Consider the following 12200-nt stretch of genomic DNA (forward strand, 5'->3'; position numbering starts at 1 on the left):
CTCTAAATCAATGTAATCTAGTCAAATAAGTAGTCACAATAAGAATTCGAAATTAAAATTATCCATATTACCATAGGTCTGGCCTAAATCTAAAAATTAATCCAACGCTATAATCGGGTTCCTAATCTTAATGCCAATTAACATGTCATCTCTCATATTTTCTAAGTGTAAATTGATGCTAGAGTACATAATATGTATATTATATTTTTGGGTGGAAGATTAAGGCACATGATTGAGGGCTAATGATTAGCCAATAATTGTATAATGTTGAGCAAAGAATTGATAGGGTTACATATGATGAAATTGCTAGAATATAATAACAAAGGTTTAAAACAGTCGGTGTTAGTTGTAGTCTATTTTATGAATTTAATGGTTGAAATAATTATCTATTAGGAAAATTAATTATTAACATAATTAACTGTAGTATTTTCAAAAACTTCTGAATTGCAAATATTAAAGCTAAAACTATTACTACATGTCATGACTCGAATCTGGGTGTGATAGCACTCATCTCAACCCACCGAGATAAGTCAGCCTAATATCCAACAGAAAGTAGATGTGGAAGAAAAAGAAATGAATCAAAATTTAACTTAACTGAAACCATGTAAAACAAACTCAACTCCCCCAAGATTGGTTGTCACGTGTACAAGCCACTAATATATTACCGAAGTACGAAAAGAAATATAGTCACAATGTCTTTGTCTCTAGAATAGGACTAAAACCTATTAAAGAGTAAGAGGTGTCCGCTAGATGGATGTAATACCTACCTCAACACTGGATATGATAGCCGCAGATGTGGTAGAGAACACTAAGAGATCAAGCAGGTCCGGGCTCACAACCTACATAAGTGTAGACGCAAGGGGTGAGTACCAAACAACACGGTACTCAGCAAGTGGATAATTAAAACTAAGCAAAGCTCAATAGATACAACTACTCCTGTCCTTCCAACCGAACCTCCTTAACTACAGCCTGTATAAAACCAGCCCAACTTTATACTTGTACAATAATAATAGTAATACAGTCCATGAATACTCATCAATAGTCTCATCAATAAATCATATCAAGTCAAGTTCAACATATACAGAGCAATAAAAGAGTAAAAACGAATTCACAAATATCAACAAAATGCGATGCAATGCAATGAGATGATATATGTTTGTCTTATTGGTACACATCCGCTGAATTACAGTTCGGAACCCATGGAGGTCATTTATGTCCATATAATCTGTCACAAAGCGTGTGGCCCATCCCCTTAATATATATATTCTACCACGCAGCATGTGGCCTGACCCCTTTGTTTCATAATACCTACCACGGAGCGTGTGGCCTGACCCCTTTTCTTTTATATTATTTTCAGTCTCAACACAATATGTCAAAACCAATGCAATCAATTTATGTTCACATAATTCACAATAATAATATGACAACAATAATAATTTTTCCTATCTCACATCAACATAGTCATTTCACATATCCAAAATAAATCCATAATCACAACATATCAATTCAACCAATACATGTTATTAGATTACCATTTTATACCCCTGATCTCCATTTTTAAGGTCAATCATACAGTCAATAAACCAGTCTAATTCTCATTACTCCCCAGTACACATAACATGGAAATACAAGCATCTACAAGCTTAAACTGAGGTTTAGAAATTCACTTGCTTTAAGTAATCAAGCAATCACTCCGGGACTTGAGCCTTCCCTTTTTGTTGGGTCTCTAAATCAATGTAATCTAGTCAAATAAGTAGTCACAATAAGAATTCGAAACTAAAATTATCCATATTACCATAGGTCTGGCCTAAATCTAAAAATTAATCCAACGCTATAATCGGGTTCCTAATCTTAATGCCAATTAACATGTCATCTCTCATATTTTCTAAGTGTAAATTGATGCTAGAGTACATAATATGTATATTATATTTTTGGGTGGAAGATTAAGGCAAATGATTGAGGGCTAATGATTAGCAATTAATTGTATAATGTTGAGCAAAGAATTGATAGGGTTACATATAATGAAATTGCTAGAATATAATAACAAAGGTTTAAAACAGTCGGTGTTAGTTGTAGTCTATTTTATGAATTTAATGGTTGAAATAATTATCTATTAGGAAAATTAAGTATTAACATAATTAACTGTAGTATTTTCAAAAACTTCTGAATTGCAAATATTAAAGCTAAAACTATTACTACATGTCACGACTCGAATATGGGTGTGATAGCACTCATCTCAACCCACCGAGATAAGTCAGCCTAATATCCAACAGAAAGTAGATTTGGAAGAAAAAGAAATGAATCAAAATTTAACTTAACTGAAACCACGTAAAACAAACTCAACTCCCCCAAGATTGGTTGTCACGTGTACAAGCCACTAATATATTACCGAAGTGCAAAAAGAAATATAGTCACAATGTCTTTGTCTCTAGAATAGGACTAAAATATATTAAAGAGTAAGAGGTGTCCGCTAGATAGATGTAATACCTACCTCAACACTAGATATGATAGCCGCAGATGTGGTAGAGAACACTAAGAGATCAAGCAGGTCTGGGCTCACAACCTACATAAGTGTAGAAGCAAGGGGTGAGTACCAAACAACACGGTACTCAGCAAGTAGATAACTAAAACTAAGCAAAGCTCAATAGATACAACTACTCCTGTCTTCCCAACCGAACCTCCTTAACTACAGCCTGTATAAAACCAGCCCAACTTTACACTTGTACAATAATAGCAGTAATACAGTCCATGAATACTCATCAATAGTCTCATCAATGAATCATATCAAGTCAAGTTCAACATATACAGAGCAATAAAGGAGTAAAAACGAATTCACAAATATCAACAAAATGCGATGCAATGCAATGAGATGATATATGTTTGTCTTATTGGTACACATCCGCTGAATTACAGTTCGGAACCCATGGAAGACATTTCTGTCCATATAATCTGTCACAAAGCGTGTGGCCCATCCCCTCAATATATATATTCTGCCACGGAGCATGTGGCCTGACCCCTTTGTTTCATAATACCTACCACGGAGCGTGTGGCCTCACCCTTTTTCTTTTATATTATTTTCAGTCTCAACACAATATGTCAGAACCAATGCAATCAATTTATGTTCATATAATTCACAATAATAATATGACAACAATAATAATTTTTCCTATCTCACATCAACATAGTCATTTCACATATCCAAAATAAATCCATAATCACAACATATCAATTCAACCAATACATGTTATTAGATCACCATTTTATACCCCTGATCTCCATTTTTAAGGTCAATCATACAGTCAATAAGCTAGTCTAATTCTCATTACTCCCCAGTACACATAACATGGAAATACAAGCATCTACAAGCTTAAACTGAGGTTTAGAAATTCACTTGCTTTAAGTAATCAAGCAATCACTCCGGAACTTGAGCCTTCCCTTTTTGTTGGGTCTCTAAATCAATGTAATCTAGTCAAATAAGTAGTCACAATAAGAATTTGAAACTAACATTATCCATATTACCATAGGTCTGGCCTAAATCTAAAAATTAATCCAACGCTATAATCGGGTTCCTAATCTTAATTCCAATTAACATGTCATCTCTCATATTTTCTAAGTTACTAGTCTAGAATTAGGTCTCAAATTCTCTAAATATCATAAACCTAATGGTGTTCATTTAATACAACACACCTAATATTTAATTTTCTATCTCAATATATAAAAACTTAATTTATATTTTGATAACAAAGTAAGAATAACCAAAATTGAAGCCACTGGTCGAAACCAGTGGCAGCAACCAGGTGCATAGTCATCGTTCCCCCACCATAATTAGTTTCCTACAGTTTGAAATCACTACAAAAATTATAATATATATATAAAAAAATTATTCTTATATGACCTCCTACAATATTCTAATATTTAAAGCACAACATATTTGATTTTTACCTGAGGTCGTCTGCGAAGGTAAGTTTCTCCTCCTCTCTTGCTTGTTTTTCTAATTAATTAGGTACTAAAATAACAAACCCTACTAAGCTATTTTAATAAATATAAGAAAGTGGTATAGGATATTAAATAAATTAACACTTTAGCCCACCAATTAAATTAATTCTCTAAAATTATCCCTCAACTAATTAAATGAAGTTACCGAAAGGTCCAAAATTTTCAACTTAAATTTATGAAAAGGGAATTCTATGAATGGAGGGGGACTCGTTATCAAAATGACCCAACGGGTATTTACATTATCCACCACTAAAAACCATGTTCGTCCTCAAACATAAAGTAAAATAAAGTACATGAAGCTTCGAAAAGCTTGGGATATTTAGCACGCATATCAGCCTCCGTTTCCCAAGTCGCCTCTCCGACTGAATAGTGCTTCCATTGTACCTTCACTGAAGCTATCTCCTTTGTTATAAGCTTATGAACCTGCCTATCTAGAATTGCTATAGGCTCCTCCTCAAATGTCAGGTCTGGACCCAACTCCACTGAATCGAGTGATAACACATTGGACTCATCCAGAACATATTTTCAGAGCATGGAAACATGAAATACATTATATACAGCCGATAAACTAGGTGGTAAGGCCAATTTATAAGCCACCTCTCTAACTCGCACCAAAATCTCAAATAGCCCAATAAATCGAGGGATGAGCTTGCCCTTCCTCCCGAACCACATCACACCCTTCATGGGCAACACTCGAAGCCAAACATGATCACCCACCATGAACTCCAATGGTCGAACTCTCTAGTCTGCATAACTCTGTTGCCTACTCTGGGCTGTCAGGAGTCTACTTGAATCCTACGAACCTGCTCCATAGCATCTCTAAGCAAGTCTGTATCTAAAGAGTCCATCTCAGCTAAGTCAAACCATCCAATAGGGGATCGACACCACCTATCATACAAAGCCTCAAATGGAGCCATCTGGATACTGGAGTGATAACTGATATTGTAGGAAAACTCTACTAGGAGCAAGTGTTTATCCCATCTAGCACCAAAATAAATAAAACAAGCTCAGAGCATGTCCTCCAACACCTGAATCATCCTCTCAGACTGACCATCGGTCTATGAGTGAAAAGTTGTACTTATATCAAGTATAGTGCCTAAAATATGTTGTAATGCCTGCAAAAGTGCGAAGTAAATACTGAACCTCGATCTGAAATAATGGATACTGGGATACCATGACGCCGAACGATCTAACTAATATACAATTGGGCTAGCTTATCCGCTGTGTACCTCACCTTAACTGGAATAAAATGGGCAGACTTTGTCAGTCTATCAACAACCACCCATATAGAATGATAACCACCCACAGTGGGAGGTAAACCCATAATGAAGTCCATAGTGATCATTTCCCACTTCCAAGTGGGAATAGGCATATTTTGACTCACCCCCAGGCCACTGGTGCTCACACTTTACCTGCTGGCAAGTCAAACACTTGGACATGAACTCTGCGATGTCCTTCTTTATCCCACACCACCAATACTGCTGGCACAAATCATGATACATATTGGTTGCTCCTGAATGGATGGAATATCTTGAACAATGAGCCTCTTCCAAAATAAATCTAGTCAAGTCACCCACCTTAGGCACATAAATTCTGCCGCCAATCCTCAATACGCCTTTTGAATCAAGTATTGCCTCCTTAGCTTCACCTCTTAATACCTTGTCTCGAATGATACATAACTTCTCATCCTCAAACTTTCTCTCCCGAATCTTCTCAACCAAGGAAGAACGTGCCTCCACAAAGGCAAGAACACCACCATCATCTAAAATCTACAATCGGACAAGGCTATTAGCCAGCCTCTGAACTTCTTTAGCCAATGGTCTCTCCTCAACTCAGATCGCGGCAAGACTCTCCATACTAGAGGACTTCCTAATCAAGGAATCCGCCACCATATTGTCTTTTCCTTGGTGATACAAGATAGTCATAACATATTCCTTTAGCAACTCAAGCCATTTACGTTGCCTCAAGTTCAGATCCCTCTAACTAGATATATACTGAAGACTCCTATGATTGGTGAAGACCTCGCAATGCATACCGTATAGGTAGTTACGTCATAACTTAAGCACAAAAACGACAACCGCTAACTCTAAATTATGAGTAGGATAGTTTTTCTCATGGACCTTTAACTGTCTTGAGGCATAGGCAACCACTTTCCCCTTCTGTATTAACACACCGCCTAAACCAATACCAGAAGCATCACAGTACACAGTAAATCCCACACCTTCCTCAGGTAGCATCAAAACAGGAGCTGAAGTCAATAAAGTCATGAGCTTTTGGAAGCTCGCTTCACACTCATCGGACTAATGAAAATCTATGGCCTTCTGAGTCAATCTAGTCAATAGAGCTGCAATAGTGGAGAAGCCCTGCACAAATCATCTATAATAACTGGCTAACCCCATAAAACTACGAATCTCAGTAGGAGAAGTAGGCCTTATCCAACCTCTAACTGCCTTAATCTTAGCTGGATCCACTCTAATCCCCTTTTTGGATACCACGTGTCCTAAGAATGTCACATAATCAAGCCAAAATTCACACTTGGAGAACTTTGCATACAACTTTTCTTCTCTCAACATCTAAAGTACCAACCTTAAATGACAGACATGATCCGCCTCAGTCTTAGAATACATCAAGATGTCATAATGAATACTATCACAAAAGAATCCAAGTACGGGCAAAATACTCTGTTCATCAGCTCCATGAATGCTGCAGGGGCATTGGTCTACCCAAATGACATCACCAAGAACTCGTAGTGACCATAACAAGTCCGGAAAGCTATCTTAGGGATATCTAATGCCAATCTTCAACTGATGATAACCGGACCTCAAGTCTATTTTGGAAAACAATGCCGCTCGCTATAGGTGATCAAATAAATTATCAATACGGGGAAAAAGATAGTTATTTTTAACAGTTACCTTGTTCAACTGCCTATAATTGATACACATCCTCATAGTCCTATCTTTCTTCTTTATAAACCGAACTGGTGCACCCCAAGGCAACACACTAGGGCAAATAAACCCCTTACTCAACAAGTCTTGCAACTGATCCTTCAACTCCTTCAACTCAACTGGAGCCATGCGATATAGAGGAATAGAATTGGGTTTAGTGCTAGGCTCTAAGTCAATAGCAAAATAAATGTCCCTATCTGGAGGAACACCAGGAAGATCAGTAGGAAATACATCAGAAAACTCCTTAACCACTGGAACAGTCTCTATAGGAGGTGAATCAATACTGGTATCCCGAATAAAGGCCAAATAAGATATACGCCCTCTATCAATCAACCTCTGAGCACGAATATATGAGATAACCTTACTAGGATAGGAGCCACTAGTACCCTGCCACTAAATCCTCGGGGCACCAGGTATCGCTAAGGTAACAGTTTTAGCACAATAATCGAGAATAGCACGATGGGGAGAAAGACAATCCATACCCAATATCACATCAAAATCTACCATCCCTAGAATAATCATATCTACCCAAGTATCATACCCAGCAAAGGATATAAGACAAGATCTATATACTCAATCCATCACTAAGGGTTTACCCATGGGTGTAGAAACATGAACAGGCACGAACATACGATCACATGTCAAATAAAAGTTAGATGCAAAATAGGCAGATACATAGGAAAATGTAGACCCTGGATCAAATAATACAGATGCAGGTCAATGGTAGGATGGGACAATACCTGTCATAACTACATCGGAAGCCTCAACCTCAGGTCTCTCTAGAAAAGCATAACACTAAGCTCCCCTACCACCTCCGACCTGCCCAATAACTTACCTCCTTATTGAGGGACTAATTCACCACCAGTAGCTCTATCAGGAGTGTGACTACCTCTACTAGTCTGGGCTCTACCTCAACCTCTAACCGACGACGCTGGTCTTCTAATTGAAATTGAAAAACTAGGCTGGGTTCCTCCTCGACCCTAAGATGTACACTGCCTTGAAAGATGATCCAGATCACCACAACTATAATATGCTCTCCCATGTAAAAACCTATACGATGAACCTGAAGAACCTATATAACCACCCTAGCTCACCGGCCTCTATTATGACGCCTAGTAACTCTGACATGTACTGTATGACCCACGAGTTGTTTAACTATCCTTAGAAGATGGCATAGATGCATGAATTGGTCCCCTACATTGAAAGGAACCACCTCCTCTATAGGACCCTCTACCTCTAGATAAAGTACCCAAAACCTAACTAGAAGCATGGGCCCTCTTGGGGTCCCTAAACTCCTCTCTCTCCATCAACTCCACCTCCTTGGCAGTACCCACGATGGACTGGAAGAAAGCGCCCTCACAAGTGGGTCAAAAAACTATAGTACGAATAGTATAGTTTAGTCCTCACATAAATCTGCGAATATGCTCTATCTCATTAGGAAGGACAGCCATGACATATCTAGACAACTGGTAGAAACGAGTCTAACAATCCGCAACCATAAGACCCTCTTGCCTCAAACTCTCAAACCATAATCGTCTCTTTTCCATCATACTCCAAGGGATGAAACGGTCATAAAAGGCACTAGAAAACTCATCCTAAGTCATCTAGGATGACCCAACTGGCTTGGAACTCAGATACACTCTCCACTACTCTCTGGCTAGCCCACGTAACTGGAGTGTAGTATAATAAACTTCGTGAGTCTCAACTAACCTTACTGCCTCTAATAACTCTCGACACATGGTTAGGAACTCGTGTGCATCCTCAGTCTTCCCACTCTAAAACTGTGGTGGGTCTATTTTTCGGAACCTCTTATATCGGCATTGCTCATCATCAGTCAATATGATTATAGGTGCACCTTGAGCTCCCCCTACTTATACTCTATCCTTATTAGCTCTAGGTCCTGCAAGTGGCTGGCCCACTAGATCCTGAATAACTGGAATTTGATACTGCCCTAGGGTTTGAGCCCTTGCTCTAGTCTGAGAACCCTCGAGTGTATCATTCACCCTCACACTCTAATTAAATCCTTCAAGTACATCCAATACTTACATCGAAGTGGCCTGAAGAAATGGTGCAGTAGCAACCTCTAGAGGGTCATGTTCCTCTCTAGCATTAATTTGTGGATCAGGAGAAGTCTCTCTAGCACGACCTCTAGTTGGTGCCTCTCCTCGGGCATAACCTCTGCCTGCCGCCACACCCCGACCATGGACTCTAGCTCGGCCTCTATCTCTACCCTAAGTTGGGGTCCCAACATCAACCTTAGGGAGTGCCTCTCTTCCTCTACCTCTAGACGTAGTTCTGGTCCTAGTCATCTATCAGAAGGGACACGCAAAAATTCAGTACCTACACAAGTAACCACACATGATACAAAGTGAAAGAACAAATGGAAAATTTCCTTAAAGTCATCATAGCCTCTCGAAGATAAGTACAAAAGTCTCTATTCTGATCCTCAAGACTCTACTTAGACTCGGCTTATATACACGTAAGACCTATGAACTTGGGGTTCTGATACATTTTTTCTCACAACCTGAATTTGGGTGTGATGGCACTCATCTCAACCCACTGAGACTAGTCAGCCTAACACCAACAAAAAGTAGATGCAAAAGAAAAAAAAAATGAATCAAAATTTAACTTAGCCGAAACCATGTAAAACAAACTCAACTCCCCCAAGATTGGTTGTCACATGTACAAGCCACTAATATATTACCGAAGTACGAAAGGAAATACAGTCACAATATTTTTATCTCTAGAAGAGGACTAAAATATATTAAAGAATAAGAGGTGTTTGCTAGATGGATGTAATACCTACCTCAACACTCGATATGATAGCCGCAGATGTGGTAGAGAATACTAAGAAATCAAGCAGGTCCGAGCTCACAACCTACATAAGTGTAGAAGTAAGGGGTTAGTACCAAACAACATGATACTCAGCAAGTGGATAACTAAAACTAAGCAAAGCTCAATAGATACAACTATTCCTGTCCTCTCAATCGAACCTCCTTAACTACAGCCTGTATAAAACCAGCCCAACTTTACACTTGTACAATAATAACAGTAATATAGTCTATGAATACTCATCAATAGTCTCATCAATGAATCATATCAAGTCAAGTTCAGTATATACAAAGCAATAAAGGGGTAAACACAAATTCATAAATATCAATAAAATATGATGCAATGCAATTAGATGATGCATGTTTGTCCTATCGGTACACATCCACTGAATTACAGTCCATAACCCATGGGGGACATTTCTGTCCACATAACCTGCTATAGAGCGTGTGTCCCTTCCCCTCAATATATATATCCTGCCACAAAGCGTGTGGCCTAACCCCTTTATTTCATAATACCTGCCACAGAGCATGTGGTCCGACCCCTTTTGTTTCATATTATTTTTAGTCTTAACACAATATGTCAAAACCAATGCAATCAATTCATGTTTATATAATTCACGATGATAATATGACAACAATATTTTTCATAACTCACATCAACATAGTCATTTCGCATGTCAAAAAAAAATTCATAATCTCAACATATCAATTCCACTAATACATATCATTAGATCACCATTTTATACCCCTCATCTCTATTTTTAAGGTCAATCATACAGTCAATAATCAAGTCCAATTCGCATTACTTCCTAGTACACATAACATGGAAATACAAGTATCTAAAAGCTTAAACTAAGGTTCAGAAATTCACTTGCCTTAATTAATCAAGCAATCACTCCAAGACTTGAGCCTTCCTTTTTTGTTGGGCCTCCAAATCAACGTAATCTAGTTAAATAAGTAGTCATCATAATAATTCGAAACTAACATTACCCATATTACCATAGGTCTAGCCTAAATCCAAAAATTAATACAATGCTATAATCGGGTTCCTAATCTTAATGCCAATTAACATGTCATCTCTCATATTTTCTAAGTTACAAGTCTAGGATTAGGTCTCAAATTCTCCAAATATCATAAACCTAATGGTGTTCATATAATACAACACACATAATATTTAATTTTTTATCTCAATATATAAAAACTTAATTTATATTTTGGTAACAAAGTAAGAATCACCAAAATTGAAGCCATTGGTCGAAACGAGTGGCAGCAACCAGGCGCATAGTCATCGTTCCCCCACCATAATTAGTGTCCAATGGTTTTAATCACTACAAACATTATAATATATATAAAAAAATATTCTTATATCACCTCCTATAATATTCTAATATTAAGAGCACAACATAGTTGATTTTTACCTGAGGTTGTCTGCGAAGGTAAGTTTCTCCTCCTCTCTTGCTTCGTTTTCTAATTAATTAGGTAATAAAGTAACAAACTCTACTAACCTATTTTAATAAATATAAGAAAATGGTATAGGGTATTAAATAAATTAATACTTTATCCCACCTATTCAATTAATTCTCTAAAATTATCCCTCAACTAATTAAATGAAGTTATCGAAAGGTCAAAAAAATTCAACTTAAATTTATAAAAATGGTCTTCTATGAAAGGAGGGGGACTCGTTCTCAAAATGACCTAACGTGTCATTATACTACAACTGAGTTGCTCTACTTTCAAACTTTTAGACTTTAATTTACCTTACTTTTGATATATTTTATTCTTTTAATTATCATACTATGATTCAAATTTTGATATATTGGGATATGTAATTAAATATTGGGTGTATTATATTATACAAACATCATTAGAGTTATGTTAATTGGAGGAATTAAGACTTAGACCTAGTTTTGAGATTTAAGAAATTGATTATAGATTTAGCTGAGTTTTAGGTCTAGGCTAGACATACAGTAATATGGGTGTCTATGGACTCGCTTTCTTAAGAATATTGTATACTTGATAGATTGGAAATGTTCCAAGGTATTGAATAAAGGAAAAGCATTGGAAAATTCGCTTGTTTAGCTTCAGTTCTTTGGTTGAGGTAGGTTATGATTTATTCTATATCATAGATAGACTCTTAATAGTGATTGATACTCATTGAGTAATGTTATGAAGTTTTCTATGCATTTAATTTTTGTGGTTTGCATGGTTGATATGATTGGTCTACAAATCCAAGACCGTAAAATCCATAATTTTGAACTTGCCCTATCAAAAGTGATGCCTCAAATAAAGAAGGCTTTATAAAATATTATTAATAAAGTGAAATGTGATAAGAAAGAATGATATATTAATTATAATTGGATTGGGTGTCACATTCCGACACAGTATATTTGGATCAGGTGTCACGTTTCGACATGCTATTATTGGATCG

Source organism: Solanum dulcamara, chromosome 5 (genome assembly GCF_947179165.1).
Source record: "Solanum dulcamara chromosome 5, daSolDulc1.2, whole genome shotgun sequence".
Lineage (NCBI taxonomy): Eukaryota > Viridiplantae > Streptophyta > Magnoliopsida > Solanales > Solanaceae > Solanum > Solanum dulcamara.